Here is a 16,343-nt window from a genome sequence, read left to right as displayed (position 1 = left end):
GAAACTCCTCCAGTTCAAAACCAATATGCAAATCTCATCTACAAGTTCCAAGATACCAGCCCATTTCTATCTGCCAGCTGAGGCTAATGCTGTATGTCAGCATGTACCTCACCCTGACTGTGATAAATCCTGTTAGGGTGTGGGGGAATCAGAGAAAGTACCACAGAGAAGTTGGCATTTGACTTACAACTTAAAGGGCAAGCTGGACTTTTTCAAAGTAAACAGGAAAGGCACAGGAAAAGCTCTTTAAGGCAGAAGTTTTACTTGATCAAAATCATGAAGGTATTAAATGCTGGAGCTGTTTGCACAGGTAATCTTACGTGGCTTTAGCACACATAGTTGTGAGTTGGATAGCAAGGTGTGGGAGACTAGGGGAAAGAAGCGTTGAGAAATAAGGCTGGAATAGTATCTGGAGTCAAAATTACAAAGCTTTGCCTGTCAGGTCACATCCCAAAAGTAATATTTAAATTGTCTTTTTCAAAAGAATCTCTTTTTTAAGGTAACACTGCATTTGAACATTATTTAAGTTTCAGGTGCTCTTGTTGAGGATCAACATATGTATATACCATTTTAAGTCACCATTTAAAACTCAAATCTATTCTTCACTATACAATTGTCTCCTGAGTGATGTGCTCATTTCTTTCTAGAGAACACTCTGGGAATAAAGTTAGAAATAAAATAAAAAAAAAAAAAACAACAAAAAACCTTTGTTAATTTTTTTCACAATACCGAGAGGGTATGCTTACTAGTACTCTTAAACATAAATCTAGGTGTTTATATTTGAAAAAGCATAAACCAGAGTCCATCAAGGAGAAAGCCATAGTGAACTTGTGTTTGAGATATTTTTCCCCATTTAATCTGTATAAATAGTACTTTCTTCTATTTTATTGGATATAATTATCCTGAAAACACATATTTCAATTTCTCCAAAATAGAATGACATCTAATTTTATTTTATTTTATTTTATTTATTATTATTATTTTTTATTTTATATATTTCTTACATCATTTTTCATTTTTTGTACAATGTCTGCATTTTCATCTTGCTTATATTCCCTATGAAATTCCTATCACCCATTCACCCATGAACTATCACCATGGTCCCTCCTGCTCTTCCCACCCTTGTTTTGATCCTACTCTCTTCTCCGCCCCCCCCCCGCCCCCGCAGTGTGTCTCTGGTTAATAGTTGCCTGTTGATTTTGATTTTTACTTTATTATTATAATTAGTTTTTTTCCTGATCCTTTATTTGGATCTTCTACATTCCTGCTCTAAGTGGGACCATCTGGTATTTTTCTTTTTCTTTCTGGCTTATTTCACTGAGCATGATCCCTTCCAGCTCTGTCCATGTTGCTGCAAATGGCATGTGTTTATCTTTTTTGATTGCTGAGTAATATTCCATGGTGTATATGTACCACATCTTCTTGATCCAGTCATCTATTTTTGGGCATTTGTGTTGTTTGCACAGCTTAGCTATTGTAAATAGTGCTGCTATAAACATAGGGGTGCAGGTTTACTTTGAAATTAATGTTTTTGTGTGCTTTGTGTCAATACCTACGAGTGGAATTGCTCAATCATACGGAAGCTCCATTTTTAGCAGATTGAGGAACCACTACACAGCTTTCCATAGTGGTTGGACCAGTCTACACTCCCAGCAGTAGTGCAGGAGAGTTCCTTTTTCTCTACATCCTCACCAACATTTGTTGTTGCTAGTTTTTTTAATATGTGCCATTTTCACTGGTGTAAGATGGTATGTCCCTGTGGTTTTGATTTGTATTTCCTTGATTACAAGTGATGTTGAAAATTTTTTCATATGCTTGTTGGCCATTTGCATTTCCTCTTTGGAGAAGTGACTTTTTAGCTCTTCTGCCCATTTTTTGTCTGGGTTATTTACTTTTTTTTTGTTGAGTCTCATCAGCTCTTTGTAGATTTTTGTGATCAGTCCTTTATCATTAGTATTGTGTGTGAAAATTTTCTCCCAGTCAGTGGGATGTCTCTTTGTTTTGGTTAATGTGTCTTTTGCTGTGCTTCAGAAGCTCTTTAATTTGATGTAGAGAATGACATCTAATTTTTTTTTTAAATAATAAATTTTATTTTTATATTCCCCCATACAATTGCAAACGGCCCATTCTGACCCCAATCCTTCCCCTCCCGCCCCCCACCCCCCAAAAAGTGTCTCTGGTTCATAGTTTTTTGTTGATTTTGATTTTCACTTTCTTATATTCATTTTCCTGGTCCCTTATTTAAGTTTTCTAGATTCCTGCTATGAGTGAGACCATCCGGTATTTTTCTTTTTCATTTTGGCTTATTTCACTGAGCATGATCCCTTCCAGCGCCATCCATGTTGCTGCAAATTGCATGTGTTTATCTTTTTTGAATGCTGAGTAATATTCCATGGTATATATGTACCACATCTTCTTGATCCAGTCATCTATTTTTGGGCATTTGGGCTGTTTCCAAAGCTTAGCTATTGTAAACAGTGCTGCTATAAACATAGGGGTGCAGGTGCTCTTTGGAATTGATGTTTCTGTGTCCTTTGGGTAAATACCTAGGAGTGGAATTGCTGGATCATATGGAAGCTCTATGTTTAGTAGGTCCAGAAATCTCCACACAGCTCTCCATAGTGGTTGGACCAGTTTGCACTCCCACCAACAGTGCAGAAGAGTTCCTTTTTCTCCACACCCTTGCCAACATTTGTTGTTGCTAGTTTTTTTAATATGTGCCATTCTCACTGGTGTGAGATGGTATCTCATGGTAGTTTTGATTTGCATTTCCCTGATTGCAAGTGATGTTGAACATTTTTTCATATGTCTGTTGGCCATTTGCATTTCCTCTTCAGAGAAGTTTCTTTTTAGCTCTTCTGCCCATTTTTTGACTGGATTATTTTCTTTGTTGTTGCTGAGTCTCATCAGCTCTTTGCAGATTTTTGTGATCAGTCCTTTATCATTAGTGTTGGGTGCAAAAATGTTCTCCCAGTTGGTGGGGTTTCTCTTTGTTTTTGTTATTGTCTCTTTTGCTGTGCAGAAGCTCTTTAATTTGATGTAGTCCCAGCTGTTTATCTTTGCCTTCACTATCACTGCTTTGGGTGATGTGTCTGTAAAGATGTCTTTAATGTGCAAATCCCATAGTGTTTCGCCTATATTTCCTTCTATGTATTTTATGGTTTCAGGTCTTATGTCTAGTTCTTTAATCCATTTTGAGTTGATTTTTGTGTATGGTGTGAGGTAGTGGTCAAGCTTCATTCTTTTGCATGTAGCGACCCAGTTTTCCCAGCACCATTTATTGAACAAACTTTCTTTGCTCCAATGCATAGTCTTTGCTCCTTTGTCAAAGATTAGTTGACCATAAATCTGTGGGTTTATTTCTGGATTTTCTATTCGATTCCATTGGTCTGTATGTCTGTTCTTGTTCCAATACCATGCAGTTTTGATGATTATGGCTTTGTAGTATAGTTTGAAGTCTGGGAGTGTGATGCCTCCATTTCCTTCTTTTGTTTTCAGTAGAGCTTTGGCTATTCGGGGTTTTTGGTGATTCCATATGAATTTCATCAATAATTGTTCTATTTCTTTGAAGAATGCCATTGAGATTTTGATTGGAATAGCATTGAATCTGTATATTGCTTTTGGTAGGATGGCCATTTTAATAATGTTTATTCTTCCAATCCATGAGCAGGGGATGGAGAATGACATCTAATTTTAAAATGTTGGACAACATGGAATTTTGGCTGGTTAATTCTGTGCGTCTCTGTGAACTTATAGGATAGTTTAGTTGTAAAGGGATTTTACCCATGGCTGACAGGAATAGGTTCAGAACTGTGCCTTGAACCTCAGACATATGTGAATAAACTGCTGGTGACTGGGCATGCTGCTTATTACTGTTAGCAAGTTTTTAGAAGTATAAAAGCCAGGCCTCAAGTTGAGAAAAAGAAAAATCAATAATTGTGTGGTGTAAGTTTTTCCTGTGTACTCAGATTTAGTTGTTAATCTGTTAGAGAGCAGGGTGAGGGGAACCCCAGGGAGCCTAAACTCCACTCGGATTAGGTTCTACCATCTACTGCATCCAGGCAAAACACACTCTAATGCTCAGACCATCAATGGAAGAAACTAACATAATTAGTGTGCAATACAGAAAAAGAGGATGAATAGAGTTAAAATAGCTTCCAATTAAACACCCAGAGTTACCCATCCCCATGTGGGTAAATGCCCAGCCAAACAGGGTTGGCTCAAAGTAGGACGGCTGAAGCCCAAAAGCTTGCCATAAATCTAAAGCACATCCTCGTGGGCACCCATAGGGTAAGGGGCAGAAGGGACCAGACAAGTCTGGAAGGAAAAGAGCAAAATTAAAACCCAAGTCAAGGTAAAGGCTGCCATTGCCAGACTCCCTACCGGTTTCTCACCCACATCTCTGTCTCCTTTAAGGGTCTCCTTCCGTGGCCCCCAAGCCCCTGGTACAAGCCCAAGGCTGAGAAACAGGCACAACATCTTCACATGGCTTTTCTGCTCAATGTGCCTCCTCCAGGTCCTCTTCTCAATCTTATTACTTACTTCTCCCACCTTCTCCAGCTTCTCCTCCCTGCCCAGCTCCCCCCTTCCTTAGGGTGGGACAGGGAACCTGGAACCCCCTCTTTCCCTGGGGATGACCCTGTTACAGATAGGCCCACAACACCTCTCCATCTTCCTCAGCCCATTCTCTCCCCCCCTATTTAGTCCCGCTTCCTACAGAGGAGAAATTAGAGATCGCCTGGAGATATTCAGTAAAAATCCATTGTATTGTTTGCTATTTATGACAAGATAATGAATACAAATCGTTGTGTCAATTCTTGACTCAAGTAAATTGTTTTAGGGGGCAGAAGAGACCTAGGTTATAAAAAGAATGTAGGGCTTGTGTTACTACCTTCCAAATTCCTTTTTCAGTTATTCATGAAGAAAGTTAAAAAAAAAATACTCCCAATTGACTTTTTAAATTTATAATTGTATGTTTTTATTTATTTTTATTTTTTTATTTTTATATTCCCCGTACAACCAATTGACTTTTTATATAATTTGAAATATTGTGAAGCAGTCAACAACATAGAGACAAAATCTGCAGAGCATGATGGGTGCTCTTAGGTGGTTGCATAGCAGGGGGTGGAGATTATGTTGTATCAGTGCTCTGGCACCTCATAACTGGGCATCCACTTCACAGATGAAATCCCATCAGGTCCAATAGCTGTTTCCCTTTGGCAACTAAGGAGGAGCTTTTTGGCTTCTTCATGGGCCGTTATTGTTCTGGAGTGCCTCTTCAATGAGATATTACTCAGTTTTGTGACATTACTTTCCTGCATTTTTTTTTTATTAGATTTATCTATTTATTTATACAAGCACTGGATACAATTAGAAGCATGGGAGGGTGAGAGAATTCACCAGAGCCAGAGTGGGGAACAGAACAGGCAGACTGATGAAATACACTGCTGAGGGGAGCAGCGGGCGTGGCGGGAGAGGTCTGCTGTGCCATGGGGGACCCTCGCTGTCAGCTGGGGATTGAACTGGTGCTGCAGAGGCTGTGGGCAGCTTCGCAGCCCAGTGTTCAATCACTGCACCACTGGGGAGGCCCTTTTCTGCAATTTATTCAGAACATGGTAGTATGGTTTGTGTTTTCTCTGCTTCCTTTTCCCCTTCCTTATCACCCCAAATTCAGGGAGAAGAAAGAGTGATGAAAATATAGAATTAATGGGTACTGGAAAGAGAGACTGAGATCATGAGTTGTTAATACAGTTTTCCTGCCTAGAGGGTGTAATCCAGTGATATTTTTCTGAAATTGATTTTAATTGTGGCTTTTGTGAAAGATCAGGAGCTACATTATATATAAAAAAGAGGAGAGTAGGGTCATAGCTACTCATCAGCGAGATGACCTTCCTTTCATTGGTAAGAGGTATATCATTTTGATGACTGTAATTCTTTAAAGGTATTTATTTATAAAATACCTAGCTGGAAAATGAAACACAAGATTAGATCAGGCTAATTAAACAAATGCAAACATCTACTTATCTCTGTCTTTGAATGTTGAAAACAGTAGAAAATCTCTATAATGCAAGGGTGTGTGGTTTAAATTGAGTGAGAAAACCTGATTTGCTTGTGTGGCCTTAAAAAATGTAATTTGACCTCTTTTTGTTTTAATTTGGCTTTATGTTAATTTACTCAACAAATTAGCACCATCAATAAATTGGTTAACATCAGTTAACTGTGTTGGGGTAAGAGAAAATACTATTAAATAATACTATTAAAGTGATAAATGAGTGAGTTTGTGTTATATTTTTAAAGTAATACAAAGTCAGGGTTTATTGCTTCCTATAGCTCCGAGGGGACCCTTGGTAATGCCCCAAACTATGTCTATTTTACACCTGAGTTAAATTACTGGCTGGTTTTGTAATTTTGAATGAGTTACCCATTTTCTCACAATCTTTGTATTATTATCTGTAAGAAGAAAATGGCACTGTATCAACTGACTAGGAGACTAAAATTGTTGTGGGTGAAATAAGACATAAAATCATGGCCTCCTCAGATGGCTGAGTTACTTTGGGAAGTCAACCCATGTAAGTCTTTAAATGCAGCTACTCCAATTAATGCATTAACAAGTAGAAATGTTTACTCAGCACAGCTTCAAAACTAAAGGCACATCTTTTACTTAACCCTGGAAACCTACAGATGACTTTTGAGTGATTTTTTGGTGATACTGGACTATTTACTACAGTATGGCAATATTCCTTAATGGCTGGGAGCTCAAGTTCTAGAATCAGATTTGCCAGATGTTAATCCTACCTCTACTGACCAGGGAGACTTGAAAGCTTTTTTGCTCTATTGTCTTTATTTTGATTTGTCAAAGATTTATAATGACAGCATCTACCACATAGCTTTTTTGAAGAGAATGATGTGATGATATTTGCCTCTATTTAATGCAGAAATTGATACCAGTAAGCATCCAATAGGTACTAGCTAGTATTATCACTTCTACCACCACTTTTGGGCAATTTGCTTTGTTTTGCATTAATACACTATCTCTGTCCAATGAGCCTTCTCCTCCTAATTACTCCCCTCCCCCTCTCACAGCCAGCTTTACTGATATATAGTTGACAAAGAAAAATTCTATATATTTAAGGTGACCAATTGATGATTTTGTATACCTATACATTGTGATATGATCATCAGATCAAGGTAATTACATTGAGTCTCCAGGTAATTACACTAAGTCTCCAGGGCATTTTTCACCTTGCAAAACTGAAACTCTATACCCAGTACATCAACTTCCCATCTCCCCTACCCCCAGCTCCTGGCAACCCTCTTTGTACTCTCTGCTTCTATGAGTTTGGCTGCTTTAGATTCTGCATATTAGTGAGATCCTGTAGTATTGCCCTTTGGTGTCTTATTTCTAAAATATGTTCTTTATCTGGTTTTTGGTTTGCTGCCTGATTTGTGTTGCATAGTTAATGTTTTAGGGCAACTTTTCACTTTTTTTTTCATTTGCAAAGGGATATCAATAACATGTGTCAATTTTCACAAAGTAAACACTCAATAAATATTAGCAAGCAAGAGAAAATTATAAAATATAAGCCAATATTACTTGTGCTCAAATTTCTGATGAGTATTGCCAAATTTCTCTCTAGAGGTATATCAAATTATACTTGTACCAAATGTTATAAAACATTTTAATTACTGACAATAGAATAGATGGGGAATGGTACAATATAATTTCAGTTTGCATTTCTATTAATGTGACTGATATTTAGCATCTTACCATAGTATCAGAACATTGTAATTTTCCATGAACATCTGTTCATGTTCTTTGCATACGTACTTATGGATTTTTAAGGAGATTTTTATGTGTTCGTGAAATCAATACTTTGTTTTGTAGCCTTTAAAAATGTAGAAACCTTGTCTCCAAGTCCCCTACATTTCCTTTTGTCCTGAGTTACAACAGTTGTGTTTTAGGGGAAAATGTACATTTTTATGAAATCGTATTAATTCTTTTATGACTCTTAGGTTTTACATCAAATTCAAAGAAAATTTTGCTACTCTTCTTATGTGTAGTTGTGTAGCAGTTTTACGTCTGACATTTAAATCTTTAAGTCATTAAATTTTGATTTTGGCAAAATCAGTGAAGTAGAGAAGCCAGCATATTTTTCCAAATGTCTACCCACATGCCAAAACACTTCAGAATAATTCTTCGTTACCCCAATGATATATAATACCAAATGTAGTATATTCTACATTCCCATTTGAATGCACATAGAGCCTTTCTAGTATGTTCTGTTCATCTCTTTACACTCGTAGCAGTACTTCCTAAGGAATATGCACACATTCAGGTAAGAGGTCACCATTGCTACATAGCTCCTCTATTTTATTCTAAATTATCCTTATCCTTGATGGTTTTATACTTTTCTTTTTCAATTGAACTTAATAATTATCTCAATAAAGACAACCTCCCTACCACTGCTGCCTTACTCCCTGCAGTGCTCCACCAAGGACAGGTTCTCTTTTCACCTTAAAATCATATCAGTGCAGGATTTCTTTAGACCGCTGACCCTAGAACATCTCCGCCATCTGAAATATGGGCACCAGTACCCCTGGACCAAAAAGACATTGGTCCAGAGCAATTTCCAATCAATGCACATGACTTCGGATTGAACAGTTTTGGAAACTCATGTTAGCGTAACTCCAGGCTTCAGGCAGTATGCTCTGTCAGCCATTCTGTGAGAATGTGTTGGCCCACAAGCCCAGCAAAAAAAAGAAAAAAAAAAAAAAGAAGAAAAACTTGTTGATGTGCTTGGCAGACCTTTCCCCGGCACTGCCGTGCAGAAGGAGAAGGCTGGCATGATCTTGCCAAAGCAGCTCATTTTGAGTCTGAGAAAGAGAATGCACTCTGATAACTACATGCGACAGGATGCTCATGGATTTTTAAAACCTTTGCAGGAGGAGAAGAAACAGAAAATTAGAAAATGGCAAGATGAGGGCCTCCCCTGGTGGCGCAGCGGTTGAGCCCTTGGTGGTGAAGCTGCCCGCAGCCTCTGCAGCGCTGGTTCAATCCCCGGCCGCCAGTGAGGGTCCCACATAGCAGAGAAGACCTCTCCTGCTGCCCGCTGCTCCCCTCAGCAGTGTACTTCGTCAGTCTGCCTGTTCTGTTCCCCGCTCTGGCTCTGGTGAATTCTCTCACCCTCCCGTGTTTCTTGTATAAATAAATAAATAAATCTAAAATAAATAAATTAAAAAAAAAGAAAGAACATGGCAAGATGAATGAACCTGTGGAGACTAATAAACTCGAACTCACCTGGGTCTGTGAGATCTTCCAGGGAACACCCACCAAGGAAACTGGATGCCTGACCTGTGAAAGTGTTAGTAGCAAAGATGAAGGTTTTCTTCACCTGCCTGTTAATGGGAAGCAGAATGCATCTATTACTTATTATCTAGAGATGTTAGCAACACAGAAACTATGTAGTAAACAGAAATATGGGGAAACTGCTGCAGCAAACAGGAAAACGAGTAAAGGATGAAAGTAAAAGGACTGGCCAAGATTTTGGCCTTGCACCCAAAGTGGCCCTAGTGAGTGAAGCAGAGTCACAGACTACCTGACCATGTAGTCTTCCCAATGGAACTGTGGTTCTTTAACACCTGCAGGAATGTGGTGCACCTGGAATGCATGGACTACTTGGGCATGGTGATGGGTCATTGCCATGGGCGACCCTATCATGGACATGCATTACCATTGCAGAAAGTCTAGCTTTTGTTTGATGATGATATTGTACAACAGATACCCAAACTATTGAAGAATTGTATGGCTTGACATCAGCTATATGACTAAATGAGACTGGATATATTTTAGCCTATCAGCCAAAAGAATAGCTTAGAGAGCTATGGGGCTAATTCAAGTGGGGGAAATGTTCAAAGCACTGTACATGGTTGCTCTGCAGAATGCCTTCTTCCCCAGCCACCCAGGAATGGTATTACTTGGAGTCCCAGAGGTGTGGCCATGTAAGACTGTCTCTCTGTGTTTTTCTGTATGAGGTATCATTAATTGCAATTAGATTGTAGTAAGATTTACATGACTAACAGTTGCTAGTTTTAGGCTTGGGGAAATGCTGCACCACTGTCTATATCTGGCCAACTTAGAATGACATTCCCCAGGTATATGTCTACAGTTTCTTTTGGGTCTTTGCTAGACTCCCTTAATGGCTTCCTGAGTCTCTTTTCTATGCATTCCCTTAATTAATTTCTGGAAACATTCCTATCCATTCTTAGCTTTTCCACTTGTTTTCTGACAGAATGAGAAAATTATGTAGTTGTTCACCTTTTAGGGCTGCAACTATAAGTTTGTGCAAGTGAAATGCTTAAAAGTGAATTACCTTGATGCTAAAATTATCCTCCATGTGGCACTGGGTGAGTAGAAACCACTCATGGGGGCTCACGTCTGCGCGGGGCTATGCCTCCCTAGATGTTAGAATTCTAAGGCCTAAGAAGGTGTGGGGTTCAGGCAAAGACAGGCGGAAGCTTTTCTGGAAAAGGAAAAATTACTTTTGCTATTTTTCTACTAAAACCAAGTTTTAGGAAAATAACTCCATTGTTTGTTTTTAGTGACACTTTTCTTCTGTGAGCTCATGCAAGTTGTATTTATCCTTTATTTGGCAAAGGTGTCTACCCAGTGCTCCTGGTTTCCCTCACTCTATAGTTGCAGGCCTCAGACATCATAACTCTGACATACATCTCTTAGTCAGTCAGCACTAACATTGTTCCTTATCACTGTGCCTTTGCTACCACTGGCTGTGTTATACAATTAGTTTCTCACTTTTTAACACTTCAGTTTGTTTACTGAGGCACTAGTAGGTCCTGGGGCTGATGTGGAACCTCCCCTAGACAGAATAGTGGAGTTAGTTGGGTAAGAAGGTAGCTCAAAGGAAGTGCCAGTGAATGGGTGGAGGAATGAACAATTTTCCTTCTAGAATGCTTGACCAGAGTTTGTCAACAAACTCTGACAAACAACCTTATCGCACATTAGTTATTTTTTAAACTTCTACTATATATGTATTTATTAGACCATTTGAGTTTTATTATTTAATTTAAAAAGGTCAATTTAGTGTTTTTGCATTGAGCTGGGTTTTGGTGTCCTATGTGCACTATGATTTGGACACCTTCACTTCCTGTGGACAAACATCCAAAAAAAATCAACTTGATGACAGTGAAATCTTTGCTTTGTTACTGGTGTGGTTATGTCTCCTTTTCAACATCGATGGAGATAATTACGTGATTTATTTCTTTAAATTTAGTAGTATAAAATTTTTACTAACATTTTCTAGTAATGAAGCATTCTCACATTTCTGATAGGAATCTACTGTTATCATGATGAGCTAATCATTGTAGTTCTATTCTGTTCTCTAATGTTGTATAATTTTGCATCAATGTTTATAAGTGAAATTGGTCTATAATTTTCACTGTTTGCGATAGCATTGTCATATTAAAGTTATGCTACATTACTAAGAGCAATTTTGAGATTTTATTTCTCTATTCTCTAGTGAAGGTAAACAATAGTTGAAACTCATTTTGTAAGTTTGATAGAAATTACCATCGAAAATGGTAGTTTTTTTGTTAGTTTTCTTGGTTTCCATGATAACTGGTGTGAATTTTTCAGTTTATTAGAAATAATACTCAATAATTTATATTCTTTCAGGAATTCACCCTTTCCCTCTAAATTTTAAGATCATCTCTGATGTTTGGTCATTTGCTACTCTGATTCTTGGTGGGGCTTCCCTTCAATCTGAGGATTTATACCTACCCTTCTTCTTTTGGAGAATTATCAGTCATTTTCTTTTCAAAGATAGCCTTTTATACACTTTGCTTTTCTCATATCATTTACTGAAAATATCCTTTCCATATTCATGTCTCTTAATTTTTTCATAATACTTGAATGATTTGTCATGTGTTCTGTATAGTTTTATTAGATTCATTTTCTAAGCTACACATTCTCTCTTTTACTATATCTATTATGCTGTCCTTCAAATGAGTTTATATCTCAATGACCATACATCTGTTTTTCATTTCTATAATTTGATTTAATCAAATTTGCTTTAATCAAATCACTGTGTCCTTTTCAAATAAGACCTTTTCTATTTTTGCCTTATGATTTCCATTCTTGATCTTATACCTTTGAACATTGTAAATTTTCTTAAAGTCTCTGGAAGAATGTTCTTTTATTTCTATTTTGACATTGTAATTTATCAGAGGGATTGAGTCTCTTCATGGTTGTAAACTTTGACTCTGAATACAACATCAGTAGATTATTTGCAGTAGGAAATATCTATATAGGACATTTTGATATTGCCTTCTGCAGAATGACCCTATTGAATTTACAGGAATCTGATTATTTTTCCTGTTAAATTTTGATTTGAAGTCATTGCATCATTAAGGTGCTACATATTTGAAATACATGTGCATGTGAATTTTTGGAAAATTTTCTGCAATTAACTCTTTACACTTATCCTCAACTCCACACTTCCTGCCTGATCTGGGCTAGCAGAGGGAGTTTTCCTAGAACCTGTTTCAGAGACTGATTATTGCTGGTACCTTAGTTCCAGGTCCCTTGGCTTACAAATTTTGTAACCTAGACAGTCAATCCTTCTGACGGATAGGTGGGGGGAATATATCAGAACCCACCCCATGATGTTATGCCTATACTTCATTTGATATCCCTGTTACTCATCTATGCATTAGTTCCCCATTCATAAGTCAAATTTGCTTTCCATCCTCATTCCTGACAACTGAGGATTTCATTTCCCTCATCTTGGCTTTAAGTATATCATGCTTTTTTTTCCTATTTTTTTTAAGATTTATTTGCTTATGCATACAAGAACTGGGGTACAGGCCAGAGGTGTGGGGATGTGTGTGAGAGGATTCACCAGAGACAGAGTAGGGACCAGAACAAGCAGATTGAAACACACTGCTGAGGGGAGCAGCTGGCGAGTCAGGAGAGGTCTGCTGCACCATGTGGGTAGCTCCCTAGCCTGGGATTGAACTTGTGCTGCAGTGGCTGCAGTTAGCTTCATAGGCTGTGTCTTAACCCCTTGCGCCACCAGGAAGACCCCTTTTTTCCCATTATTTTTATAGCATTCTAGAAATCTAGGAGTGAGAAGTGTTTCCTTTCATGTCGTCTTCAAAGCACATGTTGACCAGGGCTAGATTTGCAAATGACTGTTGAGTTCAGCATAAAATTTGATGTTGGTTTTTGACATACCTCTGTATAATTTTAGTTCTCAGCATCATCAGCTGCGCTATTAACTCTTAGGTGTTGGATATAAGAGCAGTTTGGTACATTTGTGTGATTTGACTTTCTGTGCACATTTTCATAATCCTTTTCTCAGTCAGCCCCTTTGAGAGAACCTTTCCTTACTGATGAATGATTCCAGCACCAGCTCATGCATCTGTAGGAAAAATGCAAGCTAGACACTCTGTTATTATTCACACTGCAGGGAGCCCTGAGAAAAGCTCAGTGAAAGGAATGACAACCCAAAATTAAAGATCCATTGGGTGTGAGTGCTGTGTGTTTTTCCCCAGCTATCAGTAAACTCCATGACTAATATCCTATCCAATGATACAAATATAGAGGGAAGAGTTGGAATTGGTGTGAAGCAACATGGTAAAAAAGCCATTCATAAAACAATGGCTTCAATAAGTAATGAAGATGCTGCAGTGGTCTGTATAGGAGGTCACTTTGATCTCTCAAGGTACCATTTTTTATTATTTTATTATTTTTATTTTTTTAATCCTAAGTTTTTCTTTTTTTTTAAAGATTTATTTAGGGTACAGACCAGATGTGTGGGAGGGTGAGGGGATTCACCAGCGACAGAGCGAGGAACAGAACAGGCAGACTGACGAAGAAGAGCAGCGGGCATGACCCCCCATGACAGGAGAGGTCTGCTGCACCATGCGAGATCCTCGCTGGCCGGCCGGCTGGCTGGAATCAATCCCGCACTTCAGAGACTGCAGACAGCTTCACAGCCTGGCCCTCAACCGCCTGCGCCACCAGGGGAGGCCCCCATCTTTTTTTTTTTTAAAGATTTATTTATTTATGCATACAGGAGCTGGGGTACAGGTCAGAGATGTGGGAGGTGAGAGAATTCACCAGAGACAGAGTGGCAAATAGAACAGGCAGATTGACCAAAGTACACTGCTGAGGGGAGCAGCGGGTGAGCCAGGAGAGATCTGCTGCGCCATGTGGGTAGCTCCCTGGCCAGCCAGAGATCCAGGGATCGAACTCGTGCTGCAGAGGCTGTGGACAGCTTCATAGGTTGCATCGTAACCCTTGCGCCACCAGGGAAGCCCCTCAAGGTAGCATCTTTTATGCTCTGGTTGCACTACTTGATGCTCCATTTGAGACTGTCAATACCAGTGTCAAAAATAATCCCAAATGACTCTTCAACTCTGGTTTTAGCTTATTGATTTATCTTTTTCTCTTATCTGGGTAGTCAGGGCTTAGCTTGAGTGAACAAACAATGAGGGAACTAAATCTTTTATTAAAACCTTTGGGTATTTAGCACTTTAGATTACTAACAATTTTGAGTGCCAGGTTTTCTGTATGCCATAATAATACCTATATATATTTTTTTTGTGGATGACAGAATGAAAAATGGGAGATGGAAGATGACTTGTGCAAATTTACATTGCAAAAAATAAGCATAGTATAGTAATAAAAACAGACAGTAATAAAAACAGAAGTAACAACATTGTTTCCAATGTGTTAGATATTTTTCTAAATGCTTATTCCTTTAGCACTCCAGAAGAGTGTTCATCAGCAGAAACGGGTAGGCATTTGGGTGTGCTATGCCCACGGAGAGGGGTATGCAAAGAGCTCTTAAGCAAGGTGTCGGGTGCTGGGAATTAAGACAGCATTAAGAGTGGAGAGTGGAAGGATGAGGCTGAAACAGAAGCTGGGCCAAGTATTGGAGGGTTTCATGTGTGCTGAAAACTTTAGATTTTGTCTTCTGTAACAGGGTAGACAAATTCTTTCTGCAAAGAGTCAGAGAGTGACTATTTTAGGCTTTGTGGCCTCTATGATCTTTGTTGCAACTACTCAGTTTTGCTATTGTAGCATAAAAACGATCACTGACAACAGGTAAACAAGTGGGTTTGACTGTGTTTCAATAAAACTTTATCTACAAAAACAATGGCAAGTGAACAGAATTTCGCTGGTGGGCAGTTATTTGCTGATCCCTATTGTAGAACATGGTGAATGCTTCGTGTTAAGGTGCGTAACGTGAGCTATGTACTACTTCTTTAAAAAGGAAGTCTTCCCTGCGGATGTTAAGCACAACAATTAAATTGAGGCAAATGTAAGTTATTTTCCCTACTGTCTCCAGGAACAATGATTTCATGAGAAAAATGACTAAGGCCATTTTTTTTGTGTGTGAAAAAAAAAATGTGTTTAGAATTAGCCAGCTGGACTCAGTTTAGAAGTGACAGTTTTGTTGGCAATAGCCAAAGTGTCCTAATCAGGAGTCAGTCAAACATATATCTTCTTCTTGCCATCAGGTCTGATCAAGTGTTGACCTTGGCCACATCAGTGTCAAAGGGCTTCTTCTGGGCTTGCTTGATGTGGTGCTTCTTGGCATTGACGTCCATCATGAGCACAAGTGTGCTGCTGTTTTCTTTCTTCTTTATGACTTATTCAGTGCTCAGGGGCTACTTGGTGATGGATAGTGGTCAAGCTTGTTTCTCCTGGGGGTGTTTTTCCAAGAATATTTGTATTATCTTTGGAGCTGGAGTGTCTTGAGCCTCTGGAAGGTGGATGACATGCAGATATTTCCTTTAAATTTTTTGCCTAGAATAACTTGCGTACAGACCAGATGTGTGTGTGTGTGGAGGTGGGGTGAGTGGATTCACCAGAGTGGGGAGCAGAACAGGTGGATCTACTGAAATACACTGCTGAGGGAAACAGTGGGCAAGACCCGAGAGGTCTGCTGTGCCATGAGGGTCAACTCCCTGGCTGGGGATAGAACTCAGGTTGTAGTGGTGATAGGGCTGAGACTTAACCCCTAGGCTGCCAGGGAGGCCCCAGAGATCTTCTTTTTGTGTGTGTGGTTGTAGATGTCTTCCAGCACTGCTTTCTTGGCCTTCAAAGTTTTTGCTTTTGCTTCAGCTTTGGGAATGGCAGGGACTTTCTTCTTTACCTGCAGTGAAGAAGCTGACCAGGGTCTTTTGTCAAATAGAGTGACTGGAGGCCTGATTTCCACCTGTTTTGTACCAGTTGCTTTGTATTGTAACAGCAACCCCTTAGGCCCTCAAAAGCTTTCCTGTTGTTCTTTTTTTTTTTTTTTTAAATTATAGTCAGC

General features: G+C 38.9%; 1 pseudogene; it reads left to right on the top strand.

Moving 5' to 3' along the window:
* Window positions 1-5,883: 5,883 nt before the first annotated feature.
* On the top strand, window positions 5,884-9,870 carry LOC119253512 (ubiquitin carboxyl-terminal hydrolase 46-like; annotated as a pseudogene).
* Window positions 9,871-16,343: the final 6,473 nt, after the last annotated feature.

Source organism: Talpa occidentalis, unplaced genomic scaffold (assembly GCF_014898055.3).
Source record: "Talpa occidentalis isolate TD23 unplaced genomic scaffold, MPIMG_talOcc4v2.1 talOcc4.2, whole genome shotgun sequence".
NCBI lineage: Eukaryota > Metazoa > Chordata > Mammalia > Eulipotyphla > Talpidae > Talpa > Talpa occidentalis.
This window is presented reverse-complemented; position numbering and strand designations above follow the sequence as displayed.